This window comes from Lissotriton helveticus, chromosome 3_2 (genome assembly GCF_964261635.1).
Source record: "Lissotriton helveticus chromosome 3_2, aLisHel1.1, whole genome shotgun sequence".
NCBI classification, from domain to species: domain Eukaryota; kingdom Metazoa; phylum Chordata; class Amphibia; order Caudata; family Salamandridae; genus Lissotriton; species Lissotriton helveticus.
The window spans coordinates 193,897,422-193,910,081 of NC_136062.1; the positions used below are offsets into that span (position 1 = coordinate 193,897,422).

The following is a 12,660-nucleotide window of genomic DNA, read 5'->3' on the forward strand; positions in this document are numbered from 1 at the left end:
CTTAGTCAACAGGACAGGATTATATTTATGAAAGGAACTATGGAGCCTTGCTGACCACTGATTGACACAGATGCAGGTTATACAAGTCTGCTTAAATACCACACAGCTGCTACCATACAGGTTTTCTGAGGTCAAAGAGATCTGCACATACTTGGTCACCAGAGAACTCTAACTTAGACCACTCTTCAGGCCCCACATAGCCACATACTTTGAGCCCTGACATCCTAGAAGGCCAAAGAGTGACCATAGCAGTCTGTCTTGACAAAGCTGAAAGCATGACACATTAAAAAAAATCTTCATGTATTTCTCACTTCTGGGTCCATTGCCCCTCTAGGCACTGCATCCTGTGACACGACACCCGCACCTCAGTGTTCCTCGTCCACAACATTGAAGTACTTCCCACACAGCCTCAAAGTAAAGACAGCACTCATCCAGCCATACATCCACACTTCTCTTGGCATGCTACCTACGGGGACTATCGCTTCTGTATCCTAAAAAGGGTAGTTGGCTCTGAACAAATGCCATAATATAATACAACGGAGGAGGGTATGGAGAAATCATAAATAGAGGAGGGCATAAAAGAAGAGAAGGACAGAGGCTAACATGGGGAATGCGAAAGGCACAGGAGGGCATAGAAGAAGCGAATTATGGTAGAGGGCATAAGAAACACGAAGGATAGAGAAAAGCACAAAGGAAGTGAAGGTTAAAGGGTGGCGTAGAATAAGTGAAGGAAAGGGTGGGCTTAGGGGAAAGGAATAATAGGTCAGGAAATGGTGGGAGTGGAGGATAAAGGAGAGCACACAGCGGAGGCAGTATGTAGCAGAACATGAAGTAAACAATGGAACTTGCCTCACGTGAATCACAGATAGATGAGGACGATGACGTTGCTGGAGTGTGTAAATAAATCAATAAATACATGAGATGGAGAAATGCCTGGTGGAGTAGGTAGAGAAAAACAAACCATAATTAAACTGGTATTGCGTCTGTGACGCATCCATTCCTGAAACCTAGAACATGTGATTCTCAACTAAGGGTTGTTTTCAGGGGTGGGGAATTTCTATCACCCACGCCTGAGCCATGAGGATTTTCCCTGGGGACAAGAAGTCTTAATGTTATATTTGCCCGATGGACAACTGGGAATTTAATTCAGGTATGAATAGGCAGATCTGTAGTAAACTCACGTTCACAGCCAATGAGGTTGGCCATAAGAAATCCTGTCACAAGAGGAGATGTATGAAGGTCTGTAATTGCTTGGCTTTACTCTTCGCCATGATTGGCTGTTGGAATCCTGAACCCACCATCTAAAAAACCTTTTCATCCTATTGGTAAATGTAGCCAGTGTGTGGCCTCCCTGGCATTTATTATGGTGCTGTTGGCTGAGGAATTTGGTGGGGTGTGTCTGCACATCAGTCTCTGTTTGCTTCTCCCCTAGAGCGAGTCCATGGACATTCAGGGGCCTGGAGAAATTACATGTGTGGTAGGAGGGTAATTACTATCCCGGACCTCTTATCTCTATCCGTCCATCACTGAAGGATTGGACACGTCCCTCATTAAGCCCTCAGCTCTGCAGTGCTTCCGTGATAACTTTGTCCAAGGCACCCAAGGTGCCCTGGCTTGGAGCTGGAATGGAGTAACAAAGGAAGAGAGCGGAGAGTGAGGAGAGAGTAAGACTCAATCTGTGACTGCGGGCAGGATATGCCTTTGAGTCACTGTAGGGATTGAGAACTGCCAGGTTGGCCATTTACAGCCTGTGTTACCCCTCCTTTTTTCCAGATACAATCCATGTGTGACAGTCTAGTATAGTGTCTCCACGACTAGTAATTAATTAGTTACGTCTCGCCTCCCATCTAATGCCGCTGGAGTCTTTTCTTAAAGATTTTTAGCCATTATTGTTTGAATTAGCGAAATGTTGCTATCCTTTTGATCACAATGCAGCCTCTTTCATTTGATCCCCCAATCTGCCTAGTTGCACTTATTTGTACCCAATATCTCCAGATCATGTTCTATCAATGCTACTTCCTATAATATATCTTTATGCTTGTGCCATTTATTGTCTTTGGCGCTTTACAGCGCTCGGCTGGATAAGTAGAATTTCCGCACCTCCATTCATGAATGCAGAGCTACTCGTCCTCTGTCCATCAACTAGCGTCCATACCTGCAATTACCCATCTCATCCACACGGACAGCCCCCGCACTACCCCTCATCTCACGGCATCTCCTTCATGACGGGAGTTTAAACACCCAACCCATCCGCCTCCCTGCTGGCACCATCCCCTGCAGTTTTGCTTCTGTTGTATTGTGTTAGGAGGTTGTCTACCATGCACGGGTGTGTCTGCAGCGTGGATTTTTTTTATCTGCGTGAGGTGTATTTTTTCTTTCACAGATTATTTCCGCAGGATCTGTGCATTTCTTTGCAGCATGACGTGTTTGAGATAATTAAATTTGTGTCGCTATCACTAGTACACTAGTATGCAAATGCAGTCACAGGTGAGTGAGAGGTCCATTTGCCCCCACAATGGAGTCTTTTAAATACTCCACGGAGTCTTACTGGGTTACGTTACCTTGCTTGGGGCTCTTGCACCATTATTATGCCTCTGGATGGCTGTATGTGTGTGAATATGCATGGTTATGTATGCGTGTGTATCCAGCAAGGAGACTAATCATGCTGGGAGCTCGGGCAGTATATAGGGTATTTCTCTACATGCATGTGTGTGTGTCGTGCAGGATGAATGTGTGGTTGTTGTGGGTATGTTTGCGCCTGAAGAATGTGTGTGTTTGCTCAAGGCACTTTTACAATATGTGCATCTGCAAGCATGTGTGCGGCTCTTGAGTGGTTTCTTCGGATAGACTTTACGACCATGAGCTAAAACTCAGCAGATTCGTGAAGATGATTATGCTCTAGTTGTCGGTTCACCAGCGGGTGCTCCATGCATGCAGGAGAATACATGAAGGGCGCAGAAAAAAGATGGGAAGAATGTGGCAGCTGCAAAAAATGTGACGCGCGCTGTGCGAATCACCAAGAGTTGCACAGCTTTATGCACATTTGTGTTAAACATTATACACATACTCAAAAATATTCCAGAAGTTAATCCATTTATTTCTTTCATTTCTCAACGTCTGTTTTTCACGTTAAAGGTACGAGGTTCCAAAGGTTTCTTGCATTTTTTTGCACAGGACTTGCCCATCCGGGCCTAATTACAGGCATGTCGGGAAACTCTAATCCTCCATTTACATTTGAAATCACCCAATGCATTTCGGTCAATGTGACCTTCCTCGGGGGTATCTACAATAATAAATGGATGTCTGTCAGACAAAGGAACTGATTCCTGGGCAACAACTGTAAATTAACACAGTTCACTTTTTCAACCCTTATACCTCAAGTGAAAATTACAACATTCCTAAACATAATATTTATTTCTCCCTACTTATTACGATGCCAAACATCCCCTACCCTCCCTTGGTTACCAGCCATTCCCACCCAAACAGTGCCCCATGACCCTTCTTGCAAAAACAATCGTCAATCACCATGATTCCACTAGTAAAACTAAACAAGAATGTGGCAGCAAAATGAGTGTTTTTTAAAAGTATTACAGATTAAATAGCTTGCTACAGTAAAAATGTGATTGAGATATCACCAGCCCTTTTGAGATAGTTCAGTGAGCTACTAACAGACTACAAAGTCCATAGGTCACTAGTTCTAACCACAAGCCACACATCTATGGGTAAATACACCGAATACAAAGATGAGTGAGTGTGCATTAGTACCCTGCAAGTCAAATATTCTCTGCCCAGTGAGAAAGCTCACTAAATTAGTGTTCCCAATGTATTAATTTTGTGTAACTGGTCACACGTTTCAATCATCATCCTAGAAAAGTGGATTCAAGCACCTACAACATAGATCTGCATGTAACCTATATTTTATATGGTTCCATTCTAGTGATTTAGCCACCTCCCTAGATCAAGAGCAGCATATGGTTAAAATGACAAACATAACAAATTGCTCATAATCTATATCTATGTCACTTCCAAGAGTCTTGAAGACCCCCTTTCTGCAGACATATTTATGCAGCAAAAATAAAATTCCGTTTTTAAAAAGAAAGTAGTGGTGTATCGGGTCTGGCTATGTAGCTGATTTAGGGCGTGATAGGACACGTGGCTTTCATTACAGGAGAAGCAGATTTCAGGAGCTTTTTGATTACTAAAAAAAATTTCACACCTCTGCTGTTTTGAGCAAATAGATGCCTTTCTTTGCTGTGATACAAACACTGTTAGCAACCTCAGCCAGAAAATCTCCAATTGTGGCTTGGAGTTTCATCGTATAGTGGTAGTCGGCGCCTTGTTCAAAATGGAAAACATAATTGTTAAGAAAATTACTAAGAGTACATACAAATAAATGCACGTTATTCAATAACTAGCAGTCCCTGGAACCATCTGTGAAATTTGCTTCTAAATGTAGGCATCACACTTTCTCTGTGCATGTGGTGCAAAGATGTAAGTAATTCTTTATTGCATGGTTTATTAGTGTTGCACAACAAACCTATAAAAGGCAGAGAGCAAAAAAAGCTGACCATAAATTTACATATTGAAAACAATAATTTGTATGTCGTGTTTATGTTGGAAAACCACTCATCACAAATATGTCTTTAAAGCAAACCAATTTTGCTTTACAAATTGCTACGTAGATGATCATTAAGGGATTGGTATGTCAGAGATGTATTGACTGCATCAGTGCAATGTGATACATAAATTTCCCAAATTTGGAATTGAAATGTCCAGGATGGCTACTCAGGCTCGGAATTTGATCTTGCTTGCAAGGTCATATAAGCAGATTATTAATGACTGAGCATAAAAGGTTTCTAGGAGGCTCTAATAAACCTGGACATACACACATTTTGTGTAGAATGATTTCTTTTTTATAGCCGCATAGCCTGTAGGTTGGGGTGGACCGTATCCTTTTCAATTTCGGAGTAACTTCCTTTGTGGAGAGGCTGCCCATTCTGTAAGACAAACTTTCTTTTTAACTGTGCCGAAAAATTAGTCTTCAGATATTGCTGTTGAATTGGTTAATAGTGTGAAGTTCATCCTAGATTTGGTTACTTGAGGTATTTTCTTGGAGTCGCAAGCAATTTCTAGCATATTTTTATAAATGCCCCTTGTCTAGGAAGTTTTTCTACAAGACTGAACCCTAAACGTATCTGGGCTTGTGCTCTGTTTTTTCTAAGCAAAAATAGTTTCATGTAAAAAATTGTTTATAGAGTATTCAGTGCTTTAACATATCTCCCCTACAACAATTTGGATCTCTTAAGTTGGTTAATGATGGATTCAGCACTTTTCTGTGCATACATCTAAATGCAAACATTAAGGATTGTCCCAGTAGGCCTTAAAGATTGGAGGTGATCCTTGAAATTGCCTACTCCAAGATAGGTGTATGGTGACTGCAGTTTCCTCCTCCACATACCACTTACCAACTCTTTTAAAATGAGAGCCAAAAGCAATTACTTTTCTTTTTTTTTTTTTTTACATTTATTTCCATTCCTTGTTTTGATAAAGGCTGAAAAGGTAGAAATGGAACCTTGTATGCCACTATGAGTTTTACTTGATAAAATGTCATCAGTGTATTGTACATGAATGTAGAGGTAGCTCAGGAGGATGGCAATTTGTTGGTTTAGGTACATTATTTGAGCCTGCTATATGTAAATTAAATAGGGGGCAAAACACATCCGGATTCTTACCCGTTGTAAATATTCTCCTTGAAGGTACACTTCTTCTTCCAACTTTATGGTTATCCAGGTGTTAAGAGTATGAATCAATCAATCTGGATTCGTAAAGCACGGCTTACCACCCTGTAGGGTACAATAGTTGTTGTGCATAAGAGCATTGGAGAAATACCTCACTGATTTAATTTTGAAAAAAGTTATTTCCTTGATGCCTCTACAAAACGAGTGCGACCTGTTTTTTTTTTTGGGGGGGTGGGGGAGGGTTTGTTTTTGGAATGTTGCCTAATCCCGGGCCCAAGCCAGTTTTGTTTGTTGGAACCACGCATGTTTGTTCTGCCCATACTTCCAAATCTTGAAGGAATAGCTTGAGAAGAACTTCGATTCTATGTCCAAATGAATGATCAGCCAATAGTGTGCAAGACGCCCTGGGGGCAGGGGGTTTGGGGCATTAAAATAAAAATTGGGTTCAGGATGGTTTATTTCCAAGTCTCCTGTATCTGGTGTGATGTACACTGGTTATACAAGGGAGTCAGACTTTGGGACCAAAAGTTGACACCTGATTTGTAAAGTCTAGTAGACTGTTTGGTCCTAGAGAACCATCTGATTTTTTTGCTTCATTTACTACGAGTGCGCATCAGCCTGCTATCATAGATGAGTCGATTTAAGTCGAGAACCTGGCTTAATTAACTGTCTTTGAGTAGGTCATGGGAAAAGCCCATATAACCTGGTTATGTGGTTGATCCAGCTGACTCGCTAATGCTTGGATTTGTAGTTCTTCTGTGTCAGAAATATTTATGTACAAATCCTCAAACCTTTCAAGTTTGCAAATTTGAAACCGGGATGTACACATTTTGTTTTGGCAGGTTATTTTTGCTCTCTCCAAACTGTTTTTTGTAGTTTTGTCTTGCACTTTTTGTAGGTGAATATATTTGGTCATTGCTGATTTTTTTTTTCTTTATAGCCTTAGTTCTATATTTAGTTTTTTACCCCAAGCTTAGAGACTTGGACAAGCACTCACACTTCTGTGACTGCTCACCAAGCCTAATAACCCTTGTGCTGAATGAAATGGGATTTTTTTTGGTAATCTCACTGTGAAGTTTGACCATTCTGAAAGATAGTTTATTAGTGCATATGTTGCAAAGCTATTCTGGAAGTATCCTTTGTTTGAGTACCTGAGCTGGGGTGGTAGCGCTATTTGTTTATGGACTATCTAGCATTTGAATGACACAAAGCTTCTGGTAGAATGGCCTCGTATCACTCAAATCTACGTGCAGTGATTACTGGTGGACCTGTATGCTTGCTTGAGGGGCCTAGTAAGTGCTCCAGCGATAAGTGAGCTGGAATAATGAGTTTGAGGCAGCATTTGCCCTACCTACCTGTTCAATGAATAACTGTATAGTGTGCTACCCAGTATCTTCAGGTGTGGCTCATTACGACGACTTGGAAGTCTTTTATGGGTATTAGGTTAGAAGTGCATTTTCGCAGAAGGGTATGGTTGGCTTCATATTGTCTGTTTTCCAAGACTGTGCGCAAACCCTATGTATGGGCTTGAGCGGTGCAAGGTGATATTTGTGGTGTCAAAATCCTCCATCTTTCTGAACATCTGTCGCATCGAGCCTGCAGATGGCATGGAGCCCTCCCTTGCGGTGTGAGGGGCAGACCAACTATGGCAGTTCGTCCCCATTAGTCTTACTGTCGTTTGGCTGTAAGAACACATTTTTAGAACAGTCTTCCTTTAGTCTTCTGTTCAGTATTATCCTGTAGTCTTACAAAAATACGATTATCCATTAGCACTGGGTGTAGTTGATGACTTGCATACAATTCTGTCACAAAAAAACGCTTCAGAAATATAATGCCTTTATTTGCAGCTTTTTGTAAACAAAACTCCACACGATTATTCAAAACTGCTCGGACCTCTGTAGGAAACCTGCAGCGTTATTTAATCAGTGTGCAGAATTCCCAGAGGGGTGTGCGCTTCCGGAATTCACCCTCTCTGGAAGGTGATGCAGTATGTGCCGAGGGCATTAATCAGTTTTTTTTCTTATTTGTCAAACACCTGCTCCAAGTCTGTGTGTGACGCGAGCTGCGGTTCTGGTGGGCCTTAGATGCAATGTAAATTTAGGGGTGTCAAATCCATTGCACCAAGAGCTGCTCGTCTGATGGCTGCTTTGTCTGTCTAGACTGATAACTTCGTAGCGTTCATCAGCGAATGTGAGCATTTGGATTTCTCTTATCCTGCATGGCAAACAAATGGACTGGTGTGGTCTGCGATTGTGCACTTTAAGCAGACTTGTATTTATCAAATTGCAACCTAAAAGGCTGTTTGTCAATAGGGTAAGTTGTGGCACTGGCCATGGTATGGACCCGCAAGGAATGCGACTGTGCATTTTAAGCAGACGTGTTTTGGGTAGATTGCAACCCTAAATGGCTGTTTGTCGTGTGTTATGGGAGGCTGTGACCCTGCATGGCCAGCTGCTGTTCTGTAGAGGGTTATGATATTGCATGATTTCCTAAATTCTGCAGTGGCAGTCGATGTGCTGTGACTGTTCACAACCGTGAGTGGGCCTTCTACGACTGGCAGATCTACTAGGAAGGTTGCGTTTCTGCAGCAACAACTGCTGGCCATAGAAGATTCTGGACCAGTTTGGCCTGTCGTCTGACATATCATGGAAGACCGTACATTGCCTTGAGGTATGGAATGAAAGGCTGTCGCCAACAGTACCTGTAGAATAGCCTTGGTGGGCTCCAACTCGCATGCCTGGCTGGAGTGCAGTGTTTGGTTGTTGTAGCGCTGTGCCACATCAAATTCATACAGGGAACAGGAGATGAATGGCCGGCGAAAGAATAATATGTGGGTTGTGTATATTGTTGCTTGTGTGTCACTAAAAGCATACTTAAATGCATTCCTGGAAAAAGGAGCAAGAAGAAAGGGATGGGGGCGTACATATATTTATAAATTAGTGATTTGTACAAGACATGGTTGGTTCAAAGTGCTGCTGGAGTTAAGAACGATCTCCGCATTTGATACTTTGCGTCTCTACTTTGCACGCTTTTCAACTAAGCACTAAACTTATCCAAAACATCTGAATGCCCTTTCAAGTAGTGCTGCACTGATTCGGCATCAAACACAGACAAGGTGAATGGAGGAATGCTTACTATAAGTCTAAAGACAAGCAATTTCTCGGAATGGCCTTCCAATCCATTGTTATGTTGCTCACCACCCCACCCCAATTTGGTCGTAGCCACATTCAAATCAGCCATGGCCCTGATCCAGTAGGAACAGCCCAGCCCGAATTTCCAGGCCCTCCAGCTGGCAAACACCGGGGGAAGAAGATTACATAAGGCTAATCCGCGGTGGGTTCTTTTTTGAGGGACTGTGTTTTTTCTCGACTGATTTTGTATACATTTGTATTTTATGACTGATAGTGACGTGGAGAAAAATGTTCTCAGTACAGTAGTCCTGAGTTGGTTATGACAATCAACTGATTATTAAGTTAGTAGGCCTCATTAGTTCACTGCGATAGTTATGTCTGGTTCCAAAGGTCTGATCTAAATATTATAGAAAGTTCTGACGGGCGGTAGGCCAACTTATTTATTGTGAAAAGCATGCTTTTAAGCCAATAGCCTTACAATAACACAGTATGGCGGATTGTTATTTTACTGTTAAAGCCTGTAAATAGGATTTTTTTAATGCAATCTCCCAGCCTACCGTTGTAGGTGAGTATCTGATGTTGATTATCCACTCTGACAAGCCTTGAATGTAGAAAATTTACACTGATAATTCTATTTTGTTTTGCCAATAGTATTCATCTTAAATAACCATATCTTTGTAATTTTATGGATTTCTGTTTGATAGTAGCCTTGTGGGAAAGCTTACACTCACAGTAGTGGGCTAGAGGTAGTCATGGTGACAAGCCAGTGATAAAGGCTGTAGGCCTCATTGGTTTAAAAGTTATGTTTAATATCATAGGTCTGATCTGCTTATTATGATAAGTAATGACAAAGGCAGTAAGCTTGGGTTATTTATTGTGAAAATAATTTTGAAAATAATCAGGTCCTTAAGGCTACATATATATTACACTGTTTTAAACGCTGTAGACATATATCTTGTTACTCAAAATGTCAAAGTTGGAGACTTTGGTGTTGACAACTAACACATTCTGGGGGCAGATGATTTTCCATTGTGAAACATATTTTTTCATTCTTAGCAGGAGTCTCCTGTTTTGCCAGATGTAGTCTTATATATATTTTACATTTTATGACTCTATTCCTGATGGTTGCATTATGGGAAAGCTGATGTACGACACAGTAGGACTGAGTTAGGTATGACAAGCAGTGATAAAGACTACAAACCTGAGTTAGTTCATTTGGAAAAATGCTTGGTTGATGTCAAAGGTCTGATCTGTTTATGAAGAAAAGTTATGACAGATGCAATAGTTCCAAAGTATGTATTGTTATAAGCGTATGTTAAGCAATATGCTTTTAAGAAGTGTCTTACACTGTGGTAAAGACTTTAGACTTGATATTTTGCTACATGGAATAATGCATATTACAATACTAGTCAAGGATTTTTGTGTTGTCACCTCATCTTAAATAGTTTACTCTGCATACACTGTACCACTCAGTATTTATGTGCTAATCCTAGATAACTACAATTCAGGAAAACAATTATCGGTCGGGGGAAAAGGTGGGAGGGGGGCAAGAAGGAGACAAATAACAATTAGCCTGTTATAATCTATCCGTTCTTTAAAGAGAAATGTTTGTAGTAATTTTGTGAATTGTGTTATTAGCTTTTTCTCATATCTGACGTCGTCTGATAGTGAGTTCCAGAGAGGGGGACTGCAGCTGGGAAAGATTTGTGATGCATGGAGTAAGCATCATAAACCTCAAGGCCGAAAGCAAAGTGGTTTGTAAATGTGACCAGAATTCTGAAATGAGTATATAGGATCGTATTATGTTACCCTTTATGTAGTTACATATTTTTTAGGAGTATTTGGCATACAAGAGCTGCTTTCTACAAAGTGAAGCTAACAATGGACATACTTATGAATTGACTGCATTGGCCGCATATGTTGCAAATTTCACCAAAAATAGTGTGTGCAGCTCAGATGGATGAAAATAACACTGTCAGAAAATGTGCCACATAATTTCCATTTTGGCAGCATATTTTACATAACCTTGCTGCATAATTTACTGCCTCATGCTGCATAATCGTCGTACTCCTGACAGTGGTACAGTTCTGCAGAATGGTTTGGGGAACGCAATCATTATGATGAACCTTTTTAGAGGCAATAAATCTTTTCCAAGTTTCATGATTTCATGGCTGCCTGTGAAATGTTTTTTTACCACTGTATTTTGTGTAGTCTAAACACTCAAACATGTTATATGTAGATTTCCCATAGTGTAATACGCTATTTGATAGCATTGTTACTTGTTGGGAGGGGCCATGACGCACAACAGAGAAAGCCTGAATGGGTTATGTTATGTTAATATATTTATTGAGCTTACGAATACCCAAAGTTGTCTTGGCGCAGACGTTCGTATTCACAGCCGCCTGCCGCTGCTTCACTCTGCGCTGGGTGTTCAATTCCTTGCCACCCCCCGGACCGATCCACTCCTATCGACCTTCAGCCCTCTCCCGGGCCGATCAGTCATCCGGGCCAGGCTTGCACTGGACGCGACCTTCCTCGCTCCCCCGCCCTCTGGATCCTCTTGGGTGCGCCCCCCTCGATCCGATCTGCCATCGCCTTCCAATTACTGGCGAGACCCTCTCAGCACTGCTGCCTTAGCACAACCCAGTCCTGAAGATGATCCCAAACAAAGAGGATCAAAACGTCGTCGACAGTCCAGTGCAATAAATGGCGCATCACCTAATGTGGCTTATCTAAACCAATCCTGCAAAAACTTTGAAAATGTATCTTTGTATATTACCTGAAGCCACATTGTTTTTTGTTATTCACTGTACATATTCATGCACCAGTCACTTTGCACCATAATAAATACAACAAGTGGGGTTTTTAGTATTTCAGAAAAGGTTGGGCGCACTGCCTAGTGTGATAGTTGAAGTGTACAAATTGCTACGTTAAGGCGTGGTGCGGAAGGGCGAGCGGATAAGACCCCTTAACCGCTCTAAAGTAGGTCAGTCATCTAACTTACGGGCCAATGTAGGTTTATTGGTTCCACAACCAGCCGACACGTGTTTCGTCGCGTGGGAACAAATCACTGCGACTCCTCAGGGCTTAAGACACGACCTAAAATCCTATAGGTCTGGAGTGATGTGTCTACACAGTCTGATTGCGTGTGAAATTGGTAATACTACCCGTCTCAGCCGGGTACGTGTATTATAATAAAGGAGAAGAAGAAACGCTTCAAGCATCTAGGGAGGTTCCAGGTGTGGTGGTACCTTCCATAAATGGGAGTGGTAAACGAAGTAGGGTTATTTAGATCTTCTCGTGGTGGTTATCCCACGGATTCTGAGTTCGTGAGCAAACGGGTTAAGAATGCTTCATCGGCCGTGCTTAATGAGTGTGCACATCAAGCCTCTGACCGGGAGGGGATACATATACAGGCTCCGGTTCACGCGGGTGCAACTAGAATCCGGAAGTGTCGTAGACGCAGTATCCCTCCTCCTTTGGCTCCCGGTCGCCTGCGGCGACTGGGAGCCAAAGGAGGAGGGATCAGGCGACCGGGAACCAAAGGAGGAGGGATACTGCATGGAATTTCCCCATGGGGGGAATTGGCAGCGGCTACAAGAGGGGGAAGAGTTCGGAGTCTCCACCCTTGGGGACCTGTTTGAAGATGGCGCACTCCTGCCGTTCCAAGAACTGGTGGACAGACATGCATTGCCGGCGCAGGACTTCTTCCTTCACACGGCCTTGACGGCTGCGGTGCGCAAACACTGGAAGGGAGGACTGGAAGAACCGCAGATTTTCCTTCCTTGCCT

The 12,660-nt window shown here is 42.2% G+C and overlaps 2 protein-coding genes across 15 annotated transcripts in view; one reads left to right on the forward strand and one right to left on the reverse strand.

The window, feature by feature from the left end:
- LOC144826567 (uncharacterized) overlaps positions 1-12,660 on the reverse strand; it is a 225,221-nt gene that overhangs the window by 175,549 nt on the left and 37,012 nt on the right. The window contains exon 2 of one of the 5 annotated variants that reach the window (XR_013609853.1): positions 3,088-3,283. The exons of the other annotated variants lie outside the window; for them this stretch is intronic. The gene's annotated coding sequence lies outside the window, so the exon portion shown is untranslated. Of the gene's footprint in view, positions 1-3,087; positions 3,284-12,660 lie in introns of those variants that run through there. 5 annotated transcript variants of the gene reach the window in all.
- Positions 1-12,660, forward strand: part of NEO1 (neogenin 1) — a 577,741-nt gene that overhangs the window by 7,573 nt on the left and 557,508 nt on the right. The window lies entirely within an intron of this gene.